Source organism: Adiantum capillus-veneris, chromosome 3, assembly GCF_014529385.1.
Source record: "Adiantum capillus-veneris isolate H3 chromosome 3, ASM1452938v2, whole genome shotgun sequence".
Classification (NCBI taxonomy): domain Eukaryota; kingdom Viridiplantae; phylum Streptophyta; class Polypodiopsida; order Polypodiales; family Pteridaceae; genus Adiantum; species Adiantum capillus-veneris.
The window spans coordinates 87,933,089-87,946,703 of record NC_140933.1 but is presented as its reverse complement, the minus strand read 5'-3'; the positions used below and the strand labels follow the sequence as shown (position 1 = coordinate 87,946,703).

General features: G+C 42.6%; 1 pseudogene; it reads right to left on the bottom strand.

Moving 5' to 3' along the window:
* Positions 1–2,627: 2,627 nt before the first annotated feature.
* On the bottom strand, positions 2,628–4,250 carry LOC147461262 (uncharacterized; annotated as a pseudogene).
* Positions 4,251–13,615: the final 9,365 nt, after the last annotated feature.

The following is a 13,615-nucleotide window of genomic DNA, read 5'->3' as shown; positions in this document are numbered from 1 at the left end:
CAAACTATCACATCAAAGCTCCTGCATTAACCTAATGTGACACATTGGTATACCATATTTCACTTTGAAAACTAGAAGAACTAAAGGTGAAAATTGATAGCTCAAGATGGCACACCCGGTCAAGCCATATGACCATGTGACAAACTGAGACTATATTTGCATCAAAGCTCCTGCATTAACCTACTGTGACACATTAGTATACCATATTTCACTTTGAAAACTAGAAGAGCTGAAGGTGAAAATTGATAGCTCAAGATGGCACACCCAGTCAAGCCATATGACCATGTGACAAATTGAGACTATATTTGCATCAAAGCTCCTGCATTGCCTAATGTGACATTGGTATACCATATTTCACTTTGGAAACTAGAAGAACTGAAGGTGAAAATCGAAAGCTCAAGATGGCACACCCGGTCAAGCCATATGACCATGTGACAAATTGAGACTATATTTGTAATTATATACAAAATAAAGACATTGTGTATGTGTGACACATAGACCCAAGGTATACTAGACGTGTCTTGGCAAGACACTATAGTTCAAGATAACACACCCAATCAAGCCATATGACCATGTGGGAAATTGAGACTATAGAATTTGTAACTACATGGGAAAGAAGCTAATAGTCTTAAAAACTTTAACTCTTTTTATCGTAAAAAGAGACACAACTACACATTTGGTAAGAATGGATAGCTCAAGAGACCCGGTCAAGCCATATGGATAGCTAGAAGAGCTGAAGGTAAAAATTGATAGCTCAAGATGGCACACCCGGTCAAGCCATATGACCATGTGACAAATTGAGACTATATTTGTAATTATATACAAAATAAAGACATTGTGTATGTGTGACACATAGACCCAAGGTATGCTAGATGTGTCTTTTGCCAAGATGCAAACGAACCGATCGAGTTGCAATCCAGATGTTCATCTAAGTAGAGGCCATAAGCATGAATAAATGCAAAAAATATCCCAACCATTTGAATGAGTCTCATCTCAAAAATCTGAAGCATTCAAGACACGCAGACCCCATTTCCAGAGAGTGTAAGCTCTTGTTCAAAAGAAGAATCTCCATCTCTCAACAGGCGATGGGAAAGCATTAGGGCTTTGATGGCGACAATCCAGCCATGTCTTACTCACACGCTTGGAAATAGCCTGGATGCATGAACTCACATAAGACCTTGAATAGGACATCAAGTGGAGAACCTCTTGCACGTATTTTTCCTCCATCAGAGTGCCATCATGGCTCGTAGCCTTCACAATAGCTACTTCAAGGTCAACCAAAACCTGCACTTGCTACCTTGGCTAAGGAGATGCTAGTCTAATCCTTCGAAACCCCCAGGGCACTGCAAAGTGACACCTGCATTGGGGCCATCATCAAGACGTAGATCAAACGCACAGGTGCGTCAGTGATGTAACACACAAGAGAAAATAAGTGCTGGCTTCTTTCAAGTACCTACCATTATACCATTTTTGGAAATTACTAAAACTATATCTTAGTTAGAGCGCATCACAAATAGTTTAGCTACAATTATCTTTCCTCTTATAGATTATTTAAAGGATTATTAATATATAGATATAGTACGATGTTGAAGCTAATGTGACTATCTCTTGCATGCCCTATTGAGAAATCAATCTCATGATAAAGTGGTCATGAAATTACGAGACCGACTAAGGTGGTCGAGCTGAAGGCCTGACCAAGTGGCTAGGTAAAGCATGTGATCTAGTATGTGTGGGTATCGAAAGTTAATCCATTAAGGCCTATCTCAAGGCTTTCATGTTGGCAACCTTCTTAGGTGAGTTAAGTTCCAATATGAGCATCGAGCCAACATCGCATGCCCACACTTGTCGATGCTTGAAATATCTAGGATGCGGATGTGGCTTACTTTGGGCCATCATGCATTATGATAAAACGCATGATACACATCCGAAAATTTTAAATGCCTTTGAAGGGCTGAAGGGATACCCCTATTGATCTTTGTCTACCTTCCCCTCTTTGCATTTCTCTCTCTCGCTATGTAATGTACTCAAGGCTAAGCTGAGACAAACTTTTCCCCAATGGCAAACTTTTCTAAGCTGCATCTTATTGTTCCTCTTTGGAAAACCAATTGTTTAGGTTGTGGTAATGACAAGGGGTTATGGTTCAACCCCTACAAAATGTAGATGTGGGTAGGTTTGTGGGTGCAATCCTATTCAACTAGCTGTTGTGAAGCATCCATTGGGGCGAAAAAAAGGTTACAAATTGAGAAGTTTGAAGATCACACTCAATTCAGTGGCATAATGCATCATTCTAGGTTAATTTGTTTAAAATTCATTTGAGTCATTAGTGTGATAATATTGAAGAGTACCGGCTTTTATAAATCTAGGGTGTCTTTTGTCCTATCAGTCCTTACACATAGCTTTCCTACTTGTCTACTGGAAGCTCAATTGGCAAAGGGCACTATTGATCAATGCAAGTGCTGCTTGCTCTACCAAATTCCACACAATCATGGGAGCATGCTGCTCACAAATGACAACCTAAATTATGCTAGAGGAATCACTCGGTGCATACAGGCAGACCAAGATGATTGATTAAAATGGAGAAGCTCAAAGGCATGATATAATTTAATTACTCACAATGCTACTATATATCACTCGTCGGGATTTGGGCAGAGCTCGAAACCTCTTGTGTCTTTGGCTGTAGCACGCGCAGCAAGCTCCAAGCCTCCAAGACGCAGCATTGAGCAGCTCAGAACAGACTCACGAGCTCTCGTAGTAGGCGTAGCAGGCTGCAACGTAAGTGGCGCAGCAACTGGGTGCAATTACTCCCAAGGACATTGTAAAATTAAGCAAAAAAAAAAACCTAGTAGCTTTTGTAACACAGAAATTCAAATTTTATTTGTCTGAAAATTGAAGTTGAATGTCCAAAGTTGCACGTTGGCTAACCTGTAGTAAATTTTGGCCTTAGAGGAGTAGTCGATGTCATCCACCAACCCAACTCGAAGAACCCAAATAAAATGTTGTTCACTGGCAAGGAGGCCATTCAGAAACTCTTCATATTGGGTTTTTGAAAGGATAGTTGTGCTCCCAATGGAGATGTATAGAACAGATGAGATGGGCCGTTGATCTAGCCAAGCCAAGCAACCTTTGTCTTCTTCCTACAAGCTAGTGGCGCTCTCCTCATTGAGAGATTCTAACCAAAACCCCACATCATAAATCGGAACATTGCAACATATAGATAGAGTGGCAATGGCAGAAGCCTCAAGATCTTCATAGCTGTTGACGATGACAGTGTGGGCTTGAGTGTCGCACACTTGCCATGACTTGGTTGAGTTGGTCCACAAAGAGACTATTTTATCTGTGACATACCTAAAATGAGGAATATCTTCGTTGCGTAATGTTGGCAGACCAGCAAGTTCCCGAAGAAGCTTTCGCATTTTCTACACCTATTGTTGTTGTTGCCTCCTTCACTGCAAGGCACCAAATTCTACATGTTGAGGGTGGCCTAGGCCTTAAAATCTTAAGAGACAAACAATGAAAATATTCACCTTCAATGTCCTTGAGACCTCAAGGACAGCAAAGGCAAACTTGACATTACAAACGCTGATGCCCTTTTGAGGATACGATGGTAGCCACTACACTACACTAGAAGGAACTTTGCGTGTGTGTGTGTGTGTGTGTGTGTGTGTGTGTGTGTGTGTGTGTGTGTGAGAGAGAGAGAGAGAGAGAGAGAGAGAGAGAGAGAGAGATTCTTCAAGGGATACAAGCTCCCCTAGTGTGAGGTAACGGGTGAACAGAAGGCGTGAAGCGCAGCACGGGTAGAGCACAATGCGGGGAATGCCAAGCTTGTCGGCAACATCTTGGGTAGGAAACGTGATGTTGAAGTCAGAGAGGAGGCAGGTGATAGGAGGGCCATGTCGGCTGAGAGAGAGGATGAGTTGCTTGAGATGGGTGGCAATGGAGACCAAGGCATTGTAGGCTTCCAGCAAGGAGAGCTTGAAGTCATTAGAGAGGTCGATGCCATGGAGTGGGAGGCGGATGCGGCGGACAAGTGAATGAGGGGCAGCAACAGCCGTAGGGGTTATAGCTGGGTAAGGATTGTGGTGCTCCTATGCTAGAGGCGGGGCATCGGCGGCGTCGGAAGCGGTGATGATGATGCCGGATTGTTGCTTGGCTAGTAGCTTGCAGAAGCGCATGAGCGGGTTGAGATGTCCCGACACCGGCAAGGGCACCACCACCACATGCTGTTGCGGCTCCTGTTTCTCACGAGCCATCGCCGTTTCCTCAACTCCCTCTCCGTACAACTGATTTCTTTGCCCGTCTACACATGGGCTCCAATTCCCTCCATGACTTTCAACAAGTCCTTGCCGATCCTCGATTTTCAAAACCCCCTTCTGGATTTTCAAACACCCCCACAGGGTAGGCTTCTCTCAAGACTAAGGCCCCTATCACATTGGGGCGCCTGCCCCCTTCAATTTTACAGGTGCCGCCACCATTTTGTGTCACACAAGGGACTTAAACAAAAGCATGCGCGTCAGATGCAGCGAACAATGCGTAGCCAAGTGGATGCGCCTCCGCAATGCGGGCCGATCGCATGGGGTCAAATCTTATCAGGCATCTTGGCGCACTTACTTTTGAAGCTTGGCCGCTGTTATCAAAAGTTGGTCGAGCAAGCTAGCCCGCCACTCTGACAAGCTCACGAAGCCAACTTTCACTTTTTCCTCGCCAAATCCCAGCACGCCATCTCAACATGGCCGCAAATTGCCTGTCCCAGTGTGACAAGGGCCTAAGTGGCACGAACATGGGAGGGTGGGATCTACGACGGGGCATTGTGGACTGTAGATCCCAATAACGACGATGAAAGAAAATTAGGGTACCCTAGATTACTTTTTATTATGGCTGTAGATCCTAGTGGTGGCACCGAAAGTATATTAGGGTACCGTAGATTGGTTATGTAGGCTTTGGAGATGAATCACTTCATTATTTTTGGACCAAGGCTAGAAAAATACAATTTTTCTAACCGAAGAAAATAAGGGCAAGCTTGAAATTCTCCCAGTTTTTAGGTCAAAATTTAAATCTTTTGTTGGTAGTTACACTAAAATTTGTGAAAACTTCTCGGTTTTCTTCAAGGCAAGCTCAAAATCTAAATACATTGGATCCGGTTTTTTTCTAACACTATTTTGGACACAATCGCCTGTTTTGTGAGGTAAAATGTGATAAATTACATGCTAAGCACTCAAAAATGCATCTCAATTGTCAAAAAGGAATAAAAAGTAGAAAAGCTTGAACAATCTTACCAAAGTAAATACATGGGTACTTTGGGAATTTTAAAAATTTGATAGGTATTTTGGGAATCTCGACAAGTTAGAGGGGTTTGAGCTTGGCTTTAAGAAAACGAGGAAATTTACATAAGTTTTAGTGTATTTAACGACAAAAGCTTCTAATTTTGACCAAAAAACCAAGAGAATTTCAAGTTTGCCCTTATTTTCACCACGCTATGAAAGTACTTTTTGATGCGCGTGTGCGCGCACGCACGTGCACACACACACACACACACAGAGAGAGAGAGAGAGAGAGAGAGAGAGAGAGAGAGATAGAGAGAGAGAGAGAGAGAGAGAGAGAGAGAGAGAGAGAGACTTACTAATGTATTTAAGGTGGCTCAGGTAGTTGAATGTAGCCCCAATGTAACCCCCCCCCCCCCCCCCCCCCCTTCCTTATGTGTATGGTATGAGTATGAAATAATGAGGGGCTACCCCTATTGTATATGCTTATGTACAAAATCCAAAAACCCCCCTATTGTACATTCACGTGGTACCATACGAAAAAACACAGTGAAACCCCCGGGTTGGAAAGCCTAAATTTTCCTAGAGAAAGTATTTTTGCTCGCCCAAGACAAAACCAATTTATGAAAAGTTGTGCTCTTTACAGATAGATCACCTAAACACGTTTGGTCCAAGAAGTGGGCGGAAAGCAATGGAGCCATGTGATCGGCTACATCTCAAAGGCCAAATGCGACGAGAAAGATAAAGTGTTCCTTTGGAGACTTCTCTTTGGTTTCGTCCCCACTGGGGACAATGCTAAAGCAAGAGGTCTAGCCGAAGGAATTTGTGTCAGGTGCAAGTACTCAAATGAATGCTTCACGCACCTGTTCTGGGGTTGTTAAAAAATTCTCCTCCTTTCTTTAGAGGAGACCTTGCTATGGGGTCAAGACATATCGGTAGTATGGATCTTTTGACGGACATTTGCATCATAAAAGCTACTTTGTTGAGAGCATTTTTGAACTCCAAAAAATTAATTATTTTTTTCAAAAGAAGGGGGATCCTTTGGAGTCCAATGTTGTTCTTGAATCGTGTCAGTGAAAGCTGCTATATAAAAGACAAAAAAAGAGAGCTTAAAGTGTAAGCTTTGTATGTAAACATAAGCGAGCTCTCGTGACCCCTGTTGATGGTTTTTTTTTTTGGACGCTGTGCAAAGCATATGCCAAGGCAGATTGTAACCTTCTGATTTTAATAGAATTCAAGCTCATCTGAGCACTTTAAAAAAAAGAATTCAAGGTAATCTGTCAGCTTAAGCAACTTACCTTTCATGTGCATGTGCCTATTTAACAAGGTAAAATGCCCCCACAAAAAGAAACCCAGACACCCCTTTGACTTAGATCGTCATCCGCATATGTACAAATTTCCAAAATAGGGGTGTCCAAAATACATACATCATGTTATTACTTTAAATTGCTTCCCTCGTTCCATGCCCTACCTGCACCGTGGCCTCTGCTGGATTGATTCTCCTTCTTTGCACCCTCGTCTTAGACATCAATGACAAGCAAAATCCCACACCCCCCAACCCCCCCTCTCTTCATATTTCTTCTGCACCATTTTTGGCCTCTAACTTGCACCTCTTACACGGATACCGCCTCCACTGTCATGTGGCATTACTGCACTCATATTTTTAGAATAAGGTTGCTACATGCTATTAATTTCTCGAGCCCCCTTGTTGTCATGGGATATGCAAACTGATCCACCCTCGCCATCACCACCTCTACCCTCTACTCCCTACCTATGCTACCCTCACCATGGCATTGACAATCAAAGAGGGACATGAGAGAGGGATTGCACCCCTGACATGCATGAGAGTGCAAGGAAGCATGCTCTCTTTCTCTATCCCTCGCATATAGATCCTCTTGCCCCCCCCATGTCCATATCACCATGCACGTTGTACTCTCCCAGTAAAGAAACGAGAGAGAGAGAGAGAGAGAGAGAGAGAGAGAGAGAGAGAGAGAGAGAGAGAGAGAGAGAGAGAGAGAGAGAGAGAGAGAGAGAGAGAGATTTATTATCATCCTTGGAGGTCAAATATGACCTATGGGACCAAAGCTACATGTGATGTAGTATGTGTATGGCTATTGAGTGACTCTCGATGCTCCAAAATTATGGTGATGAGAGTCGCAATGGAGAGCCCACACTATGGTTGGGAGAGAAAAGTGTGTAGGTCTAAGTCATGGCTGAAAATGTGAGAGAAGCAAGTTCGGATGTGACCAAAAGCTGAGCACTCTAGTAGTGTGTGGTACTCAGACTCTTGAACTTGCAGTGAGCATAATGTGGACAATCGATTTGACTCTTCTCCATTGCCCAATGCCTTGTCTCGCATCGAATGAAATGGGAGCTAAGCCGAATGGCTACGATAGTGCATATCTCCGACAAGGGGATAGGCTCAAGCATGTAAGTGTTAGTACGGTTTCCTCTTTCAGCGAAGAACACATTGAAGCATGGCTCTTGGTTGGATTTGCATTCCATAGCCAAGAGTGTTGGTGTAGGCTCTCAACTCCTCTACTAGCTTGGATAAGGAGATGCAGCTCTTGCACTTTGCACTTCACACAATGAGAGTGTGTCTGAGTGTAGGCACACCATGAGGGCAACAGGGGTAGGGCTTGACATGTGTCCTTGCTGCCTCCTGAAGCTTGGGCTCACCTTGTGTGTGTGTGTGTGCGCGTTCTCTCTCATCCCCCTAGCTTTAGTGATCACCCCCCTTGTGTAGGGATACTTTGACTTTGTGGAAGACAAGCACCTTAGTCAGCAAGAACGACAAAGCACCTCAAGCTTGGATAATGTTCCCACAAGCACCTCAAGCTCCCTAGTCAGCGAGAATGACAAGCACCTCAAGCATCTTAGTCAGCAAGCACGACAAGCACCCCACACACCTTAGTCAGCAACAAGCACGACAAGCACCTCAAGCTTGGGCCGGGTTCCCACCTCAAGTACAACCCTAGCTTACCTAGGGTCAAAGGACTTTTAACAATAACCTTTGGAGGTCTTCAATGAAGCTAACCCTAAGGTATTTGAGCTCCATTGGCTAGCGTTGATCTTTGACAGACCATCTCTCATTTGGACCCCTTTACCATTGGCCCCATGTTGAGATAGATCTGTAAGCACATGTCTATATTCTAACCCTTGTTCCCGTTTATTCTCCCACATTAATTGATCAGTTGAATATGAGATATCATTTGGGCTGGTTAGATATTAGATTTTATGACATGATCCTATCATACTCCTTATCCAAGTCCAGTTGTAGAAGGATACATTCTTGTTTCTTGAACTTGGTGTACTCCATCCCAATCATTACAGCCAATATGTTGTCATATATAGATACTCATTTAATAAAACCATGTTGGTAGGGAGAGATGACATTTGCTAACATCGAGGTCATCCTCTCAGCAATGAGATTGGCCAATACCTTGTAAAACATTGTCATCATTCTAATTGATCTCCAATGCTTGAGTTGAGAGCAAGCTAATTGCTTGGAGATGACTTTAATTAATCCTTTCTCCAACCATGATTTGAGTGCACCTTTAGTAAAGGATCTGTTGACCAAATGCAAGAAAGAAGGGCCCAAGACCTCCCAAAACTCTTGACAAAACTCGATCATGATCCCATCCCATCGTGGAGATTTTTCTTTGCCTAGATTTTTGAGTGCACTCCATCATTCCTTTAGGGTAAAGGGTCTCTCCAAGTAGCTTGCCCGGTCAAAGTCCACGAATGTTGGGGTGGCAAAAAAAATCTTAGCCCTGGCTTCTCTGGTTAATAGAGAGGGAGAGTCCTCCTTTCCAATGATTTGCCTGAGATGATCAAGCATCACTCTGCTTATGTGATCAGGATTGTTAATCTGGACTCCTTGGTTATCGATCAAGGAAGAGATGGTAGCCTGGCATTTTCTTACCTTGATCGATCTGAGTAGTTGTGAGCTTTTATTCACTTCCTCTGTCTTAATGAGCCTCTCTTTGGCTTGAAGCCTAAGGAGGTTAGTCTCCTCCATTTTCCTCTCATGCAATGTATGCTTGATCTTCAGCCAATCAATGTGACCTTGGTCAGAGGCCATACCTTGCATTTTCTTGAGGCCTATCTCCTCAAATCTAGATTTCCAGATTGAAATCGCCTGGTTGCTAGTCTTTTTAGGCCTATGGCCTACTCTCTTGATTGCAGTTTGTATTTTCTTATTACTAATTTTTTTCCATACATCGGTTCTTTCTAGGGTGATGTCTTGGCTCAGATCTTCCGCATCCTTAAACACCAGAGCCTTGAAGTGAGTGTCTTTGAATAATTTTGGGTAGGTGATGAGTAATTTCTTGGCACCCTGCGCGGATGGTGTACATCCTCTGTAGAAAATATCAAGGTTACCTTGAATTTGGGTGCACGCCAATAAATATGTGAACAAATTAGATTTTCTAGTTGAGGAGTTCATCTTATCTTTTGAACCATATACAAGGAGTTTTCTCCCCATACAAGGATCATATATATGTGAGTACGTATGCATGTGTATGCTTGCACGCATCCATATGTTTGTTCAAATAGAAGAAAACTTTTTGCAAAGCAGAGCAAAGCAAAACAAAGCAAAAATAAGGTGAGGTAAGCGGAAAAAGAGAATATGTGGAGTTGACCAACATGTCGTGACTCGCACGAGTTTCATGATGACTAGTATGTGACCAGCACGTTGTCGTGATAGCTAAGATAAAACCTACCTTTTTGGTATCCACATAGAGTATCCACTTTCTTGATATCCATATTGAGTATCACCGTGTTGAGTTCATGTCGTATCTCCTCAAGCTTTGAGGTCTCTTTGGATTGCTCTTTTGACATTAAAAAATCCATGTTCTTCTTTTTTCTCTTGTTGTTGCTGTAAGAAATCTCTCTCTCTCCCTCCCTCCACCACCCCCCCCCCCCCCCCCCCCCCCCCCCCCCCCCCCCCCCCCCCCCCCGACCCTCACCTATCCCCTTATTTGTAATGCACATCATGGCAACAATCTGGCTCATCTCCCACACTCTTTCCTATGAGATATGGCATTAGTGAGCCGAGCCCCTTAGTTTATGCACAATATGCCCTTGCAAGTTTGGAGTCTCTGATCAACTCAAAATTGTATGTGACATGTTTCATTTGGCTCCATAAGTCATATTTGATATTTGAAGAGACATATCATCTCTCTCTCTCTCTCTCTCTCTCTCTCTCTCTCTCTCTCTCTCTCTCTCTCTAAACTGATTACAATAGATTGGTTCTCCCAATTTTCTTCCGAGTCCCAGTCTTGACTTGAGGATTTGTTGTTGAGGGACATAAAGGTTCTCTTGGATGGTTTTTACGAAAGAGAAGAACTTTCTTCTCCTTTTGTCTCTCCCTCTTTTTGTGGCTTGGCCATGCAATAGAACTATGCGTCTACTTGTGAAAAAGTTAGGATGTTGAACTATGATTAAAAAAGAAAGAGGAGGCAAAAGACCTAAGATTCTTGAACAATGGAGTGTCATCATCCTCGACCTTTATTTTTTTTGGGTGGCTTTAATTTCTAGATCCTAAGAGGTAATCATCTCTACAATGATCTACTCTACATAGCAGATTCTGCAGTAGAACAATTGAGGTATGAATAGGGATTTTTTAATCTATAATAGTATTAGAAAATGCAATGTGGTAGTGTTGTTGTAGGTATAGTAAAAGAGCCTTTAGTAAGTTCCATGGGAGATGTGAAGAGTTCAATACAAAAGGAAGTGTAGCACAAAGGTTTCGGAATGGTGTTTCCAACCCTTCACAACCCTTAATACATTGGTTCCTTATACACCTCCCAAAGCTTTTGGTGAAACAAAGCTTCAACCTTTTGCGTCTCTCTAATCTCTCTCTAGGGGTGTCCATGGAATTATGTTTAGCCTCTCCAAGGCTCTTTCTTCTTTGCTTAAATTTTGGTATTTGGTAAAATATATAACTTTTGTGAGTAAAGCTTGTCCATGGTGTTATTATGCCGCTCCAACCCCTCTCACTCTAGCCTTTACTCTTTTCTTTTTTGGTGTTCTAGTGGGTGTGGGAATCTTGCTTGGCTTCAATGACATTCTAGGCATGTAAATAAGGGTATCTCAATAGCATATCCCTAGCTCTTTAGTGTGCTAGAGGAGATGTTTTCCAAGTGTGATGGGAGAGAGGATAGGTGTGAAGTATGTAAGCACCTTCAAAAATCAAGAAAAACCATTACAAAATAGTTGAAATGGGTATGAATGTATAAAAATAATAAATCAATTGATTGATAGCTGAAAGGTACAATCTCTCAAGGGGCTCTCAAGGCATTAAAGATGAGTGTTGTGCACACTTGTGGTGATTCTAATAACAATTGACTTCCTTGAAGACTTAATCCAACTGGTTAAAGGTCTACCTCTTCTATACTTATCACTAGATTGATTACCTACTTTTTCTAATGTTGTTGCTACATCAAGTACACTTTTAAAATAAGGACACGCTTGAAACTCTTTCAATTATTTACCGATATTCACACTAAAACTTGCACAATTTTGTCGATTTTCTTGACTGCAAGCTCAGAATCTAGCCAAGATTTTCATGAGAAAAAAAAGTTAGACAATGCACACACAATTAACCTCTCTCGCATAATAGGTCACGCATCTCCATCTCTAGAAATGGCAGAGGAGCGAAGCATGGATGCACTTAGCTTCCTCTCTCTCTCTCTCTCTCATGAGACATACACACGACCTCTCACACCCACACACACATTAATGAAATTCTCTCTCTATCTTCCCCTCTCTCTCTCATCACACACACACCCTCACACATCAATAAAACTCTCTCTCTCTCTCTCTCTCTCTCTCTCCCCTTGAATTTGGCTACATATTCAAGCTAGCTAAGTGAAGAGCTGCATCTCATGGGTAAACAAAGGGAGCGGACATGATGACATGCCACTCAACCTACTACATGCTACCAAGCAAGCAAATAGGGTATCCCATTGTATGATGACCATCCCTGCCACTCTCGACACCGGTGAACACCCATTGCCCACCCGTAGGATTGCTTGCTCGACTCGCGCAGGATGGATCGCCCACATGAGCACTAGCTAGGCTCACAAGGGAGAGCACCCGGTGTTTGAATGGTTCCTACCCGAGCTATTTCTCTTTATCACCTCTCTCTCTCTCTCTCTCTCTCTCTCTCTCTCTCTCTGTTCTCCCCTCCCTCCCTCTGTTCTCCCATCCCTTCCACAACACACACACACACACACACACACACACACACACACACACACACACACACACACATGCTTTGATTGGCGTGTGCTACCATGTTTTCAACTGACATTGAGCATCTCTCTCTCTCTCTCTCTCTCTCTCTCTCTCTCTCTCTCTCTCTCTCCCCAGTGGGCCATAGAATTGTGTCAGCTTCGCCAAGCTTCTGCTACATAAATCAGCTACGTGTGCATACATTCAAGAGGTTCTCTATTCTTCAACGCGTGGCATGGCTAAGAGCTTGAGGATTCCATAAAGAAATAGAATAGATAGATTAATTAAAACTATTTCAATCAAGGAAAAAAGATCTGGCACGCTTTTTGAGACCTACCTCGCTCTCTCTCTCTCTCTCTCTCTCTCTCTCTCTCACACACACACACACACACACACACACACACACACACACACACACACACATTGGCTTTCCAAAAGAAAAATTGAGCCACCCTTCAATTGGCTTTAAAAAAGAAAAGTAAAGTAGAAAAAGTATAGTCAAACCATTTTTTTAAATTTTACTTGAAAGGTTGAAAGTTGAAAGTTGACAAGGTTCTTAGGCTCCAACCTTCATAAGAATGAGACATTTTGTAAGGTTTTCTTTCAAGTGAAGCAGTGAGTGACACATGGATGGCTTCTCCTTCATAACAAAATTTAAGCTGCATTATATATAGTATAGAAGGTCACATAATTAGATTTTAGCATAGCTTTGACATTAGATAGTGTTACCTCTAGCCTATGAGGTACCATTCAAACCAATCAAAGAACAAATCTTTTTTTTTCCATACTCACAATTGTGAGTTGAGAGACTTAATATTAACTTGAAAAGAATACAATTTTCCTCAAGCACTGCATGTGCCTTAAGGGGGTAGGGTTCCATTAGAGGTTTATTCACAGAAAAAGATACTCTTACCCTCTTGAGTGTTCTAAGCAGCTCATTGTAGACCTTTATTCTTCATCCTTGTCAACTACCCCTCTTGATCCTATGCCATGCATGAGCTCATTGCTCTAACACAAAATATCGTCAAAATGAGCTACATCCAGTTTTCCCTGAAAAACTTGAAGGTTCCTAGTCTTCCAGACCTGGTTCAGGTAACGATATTTGATAATTTGTGTGT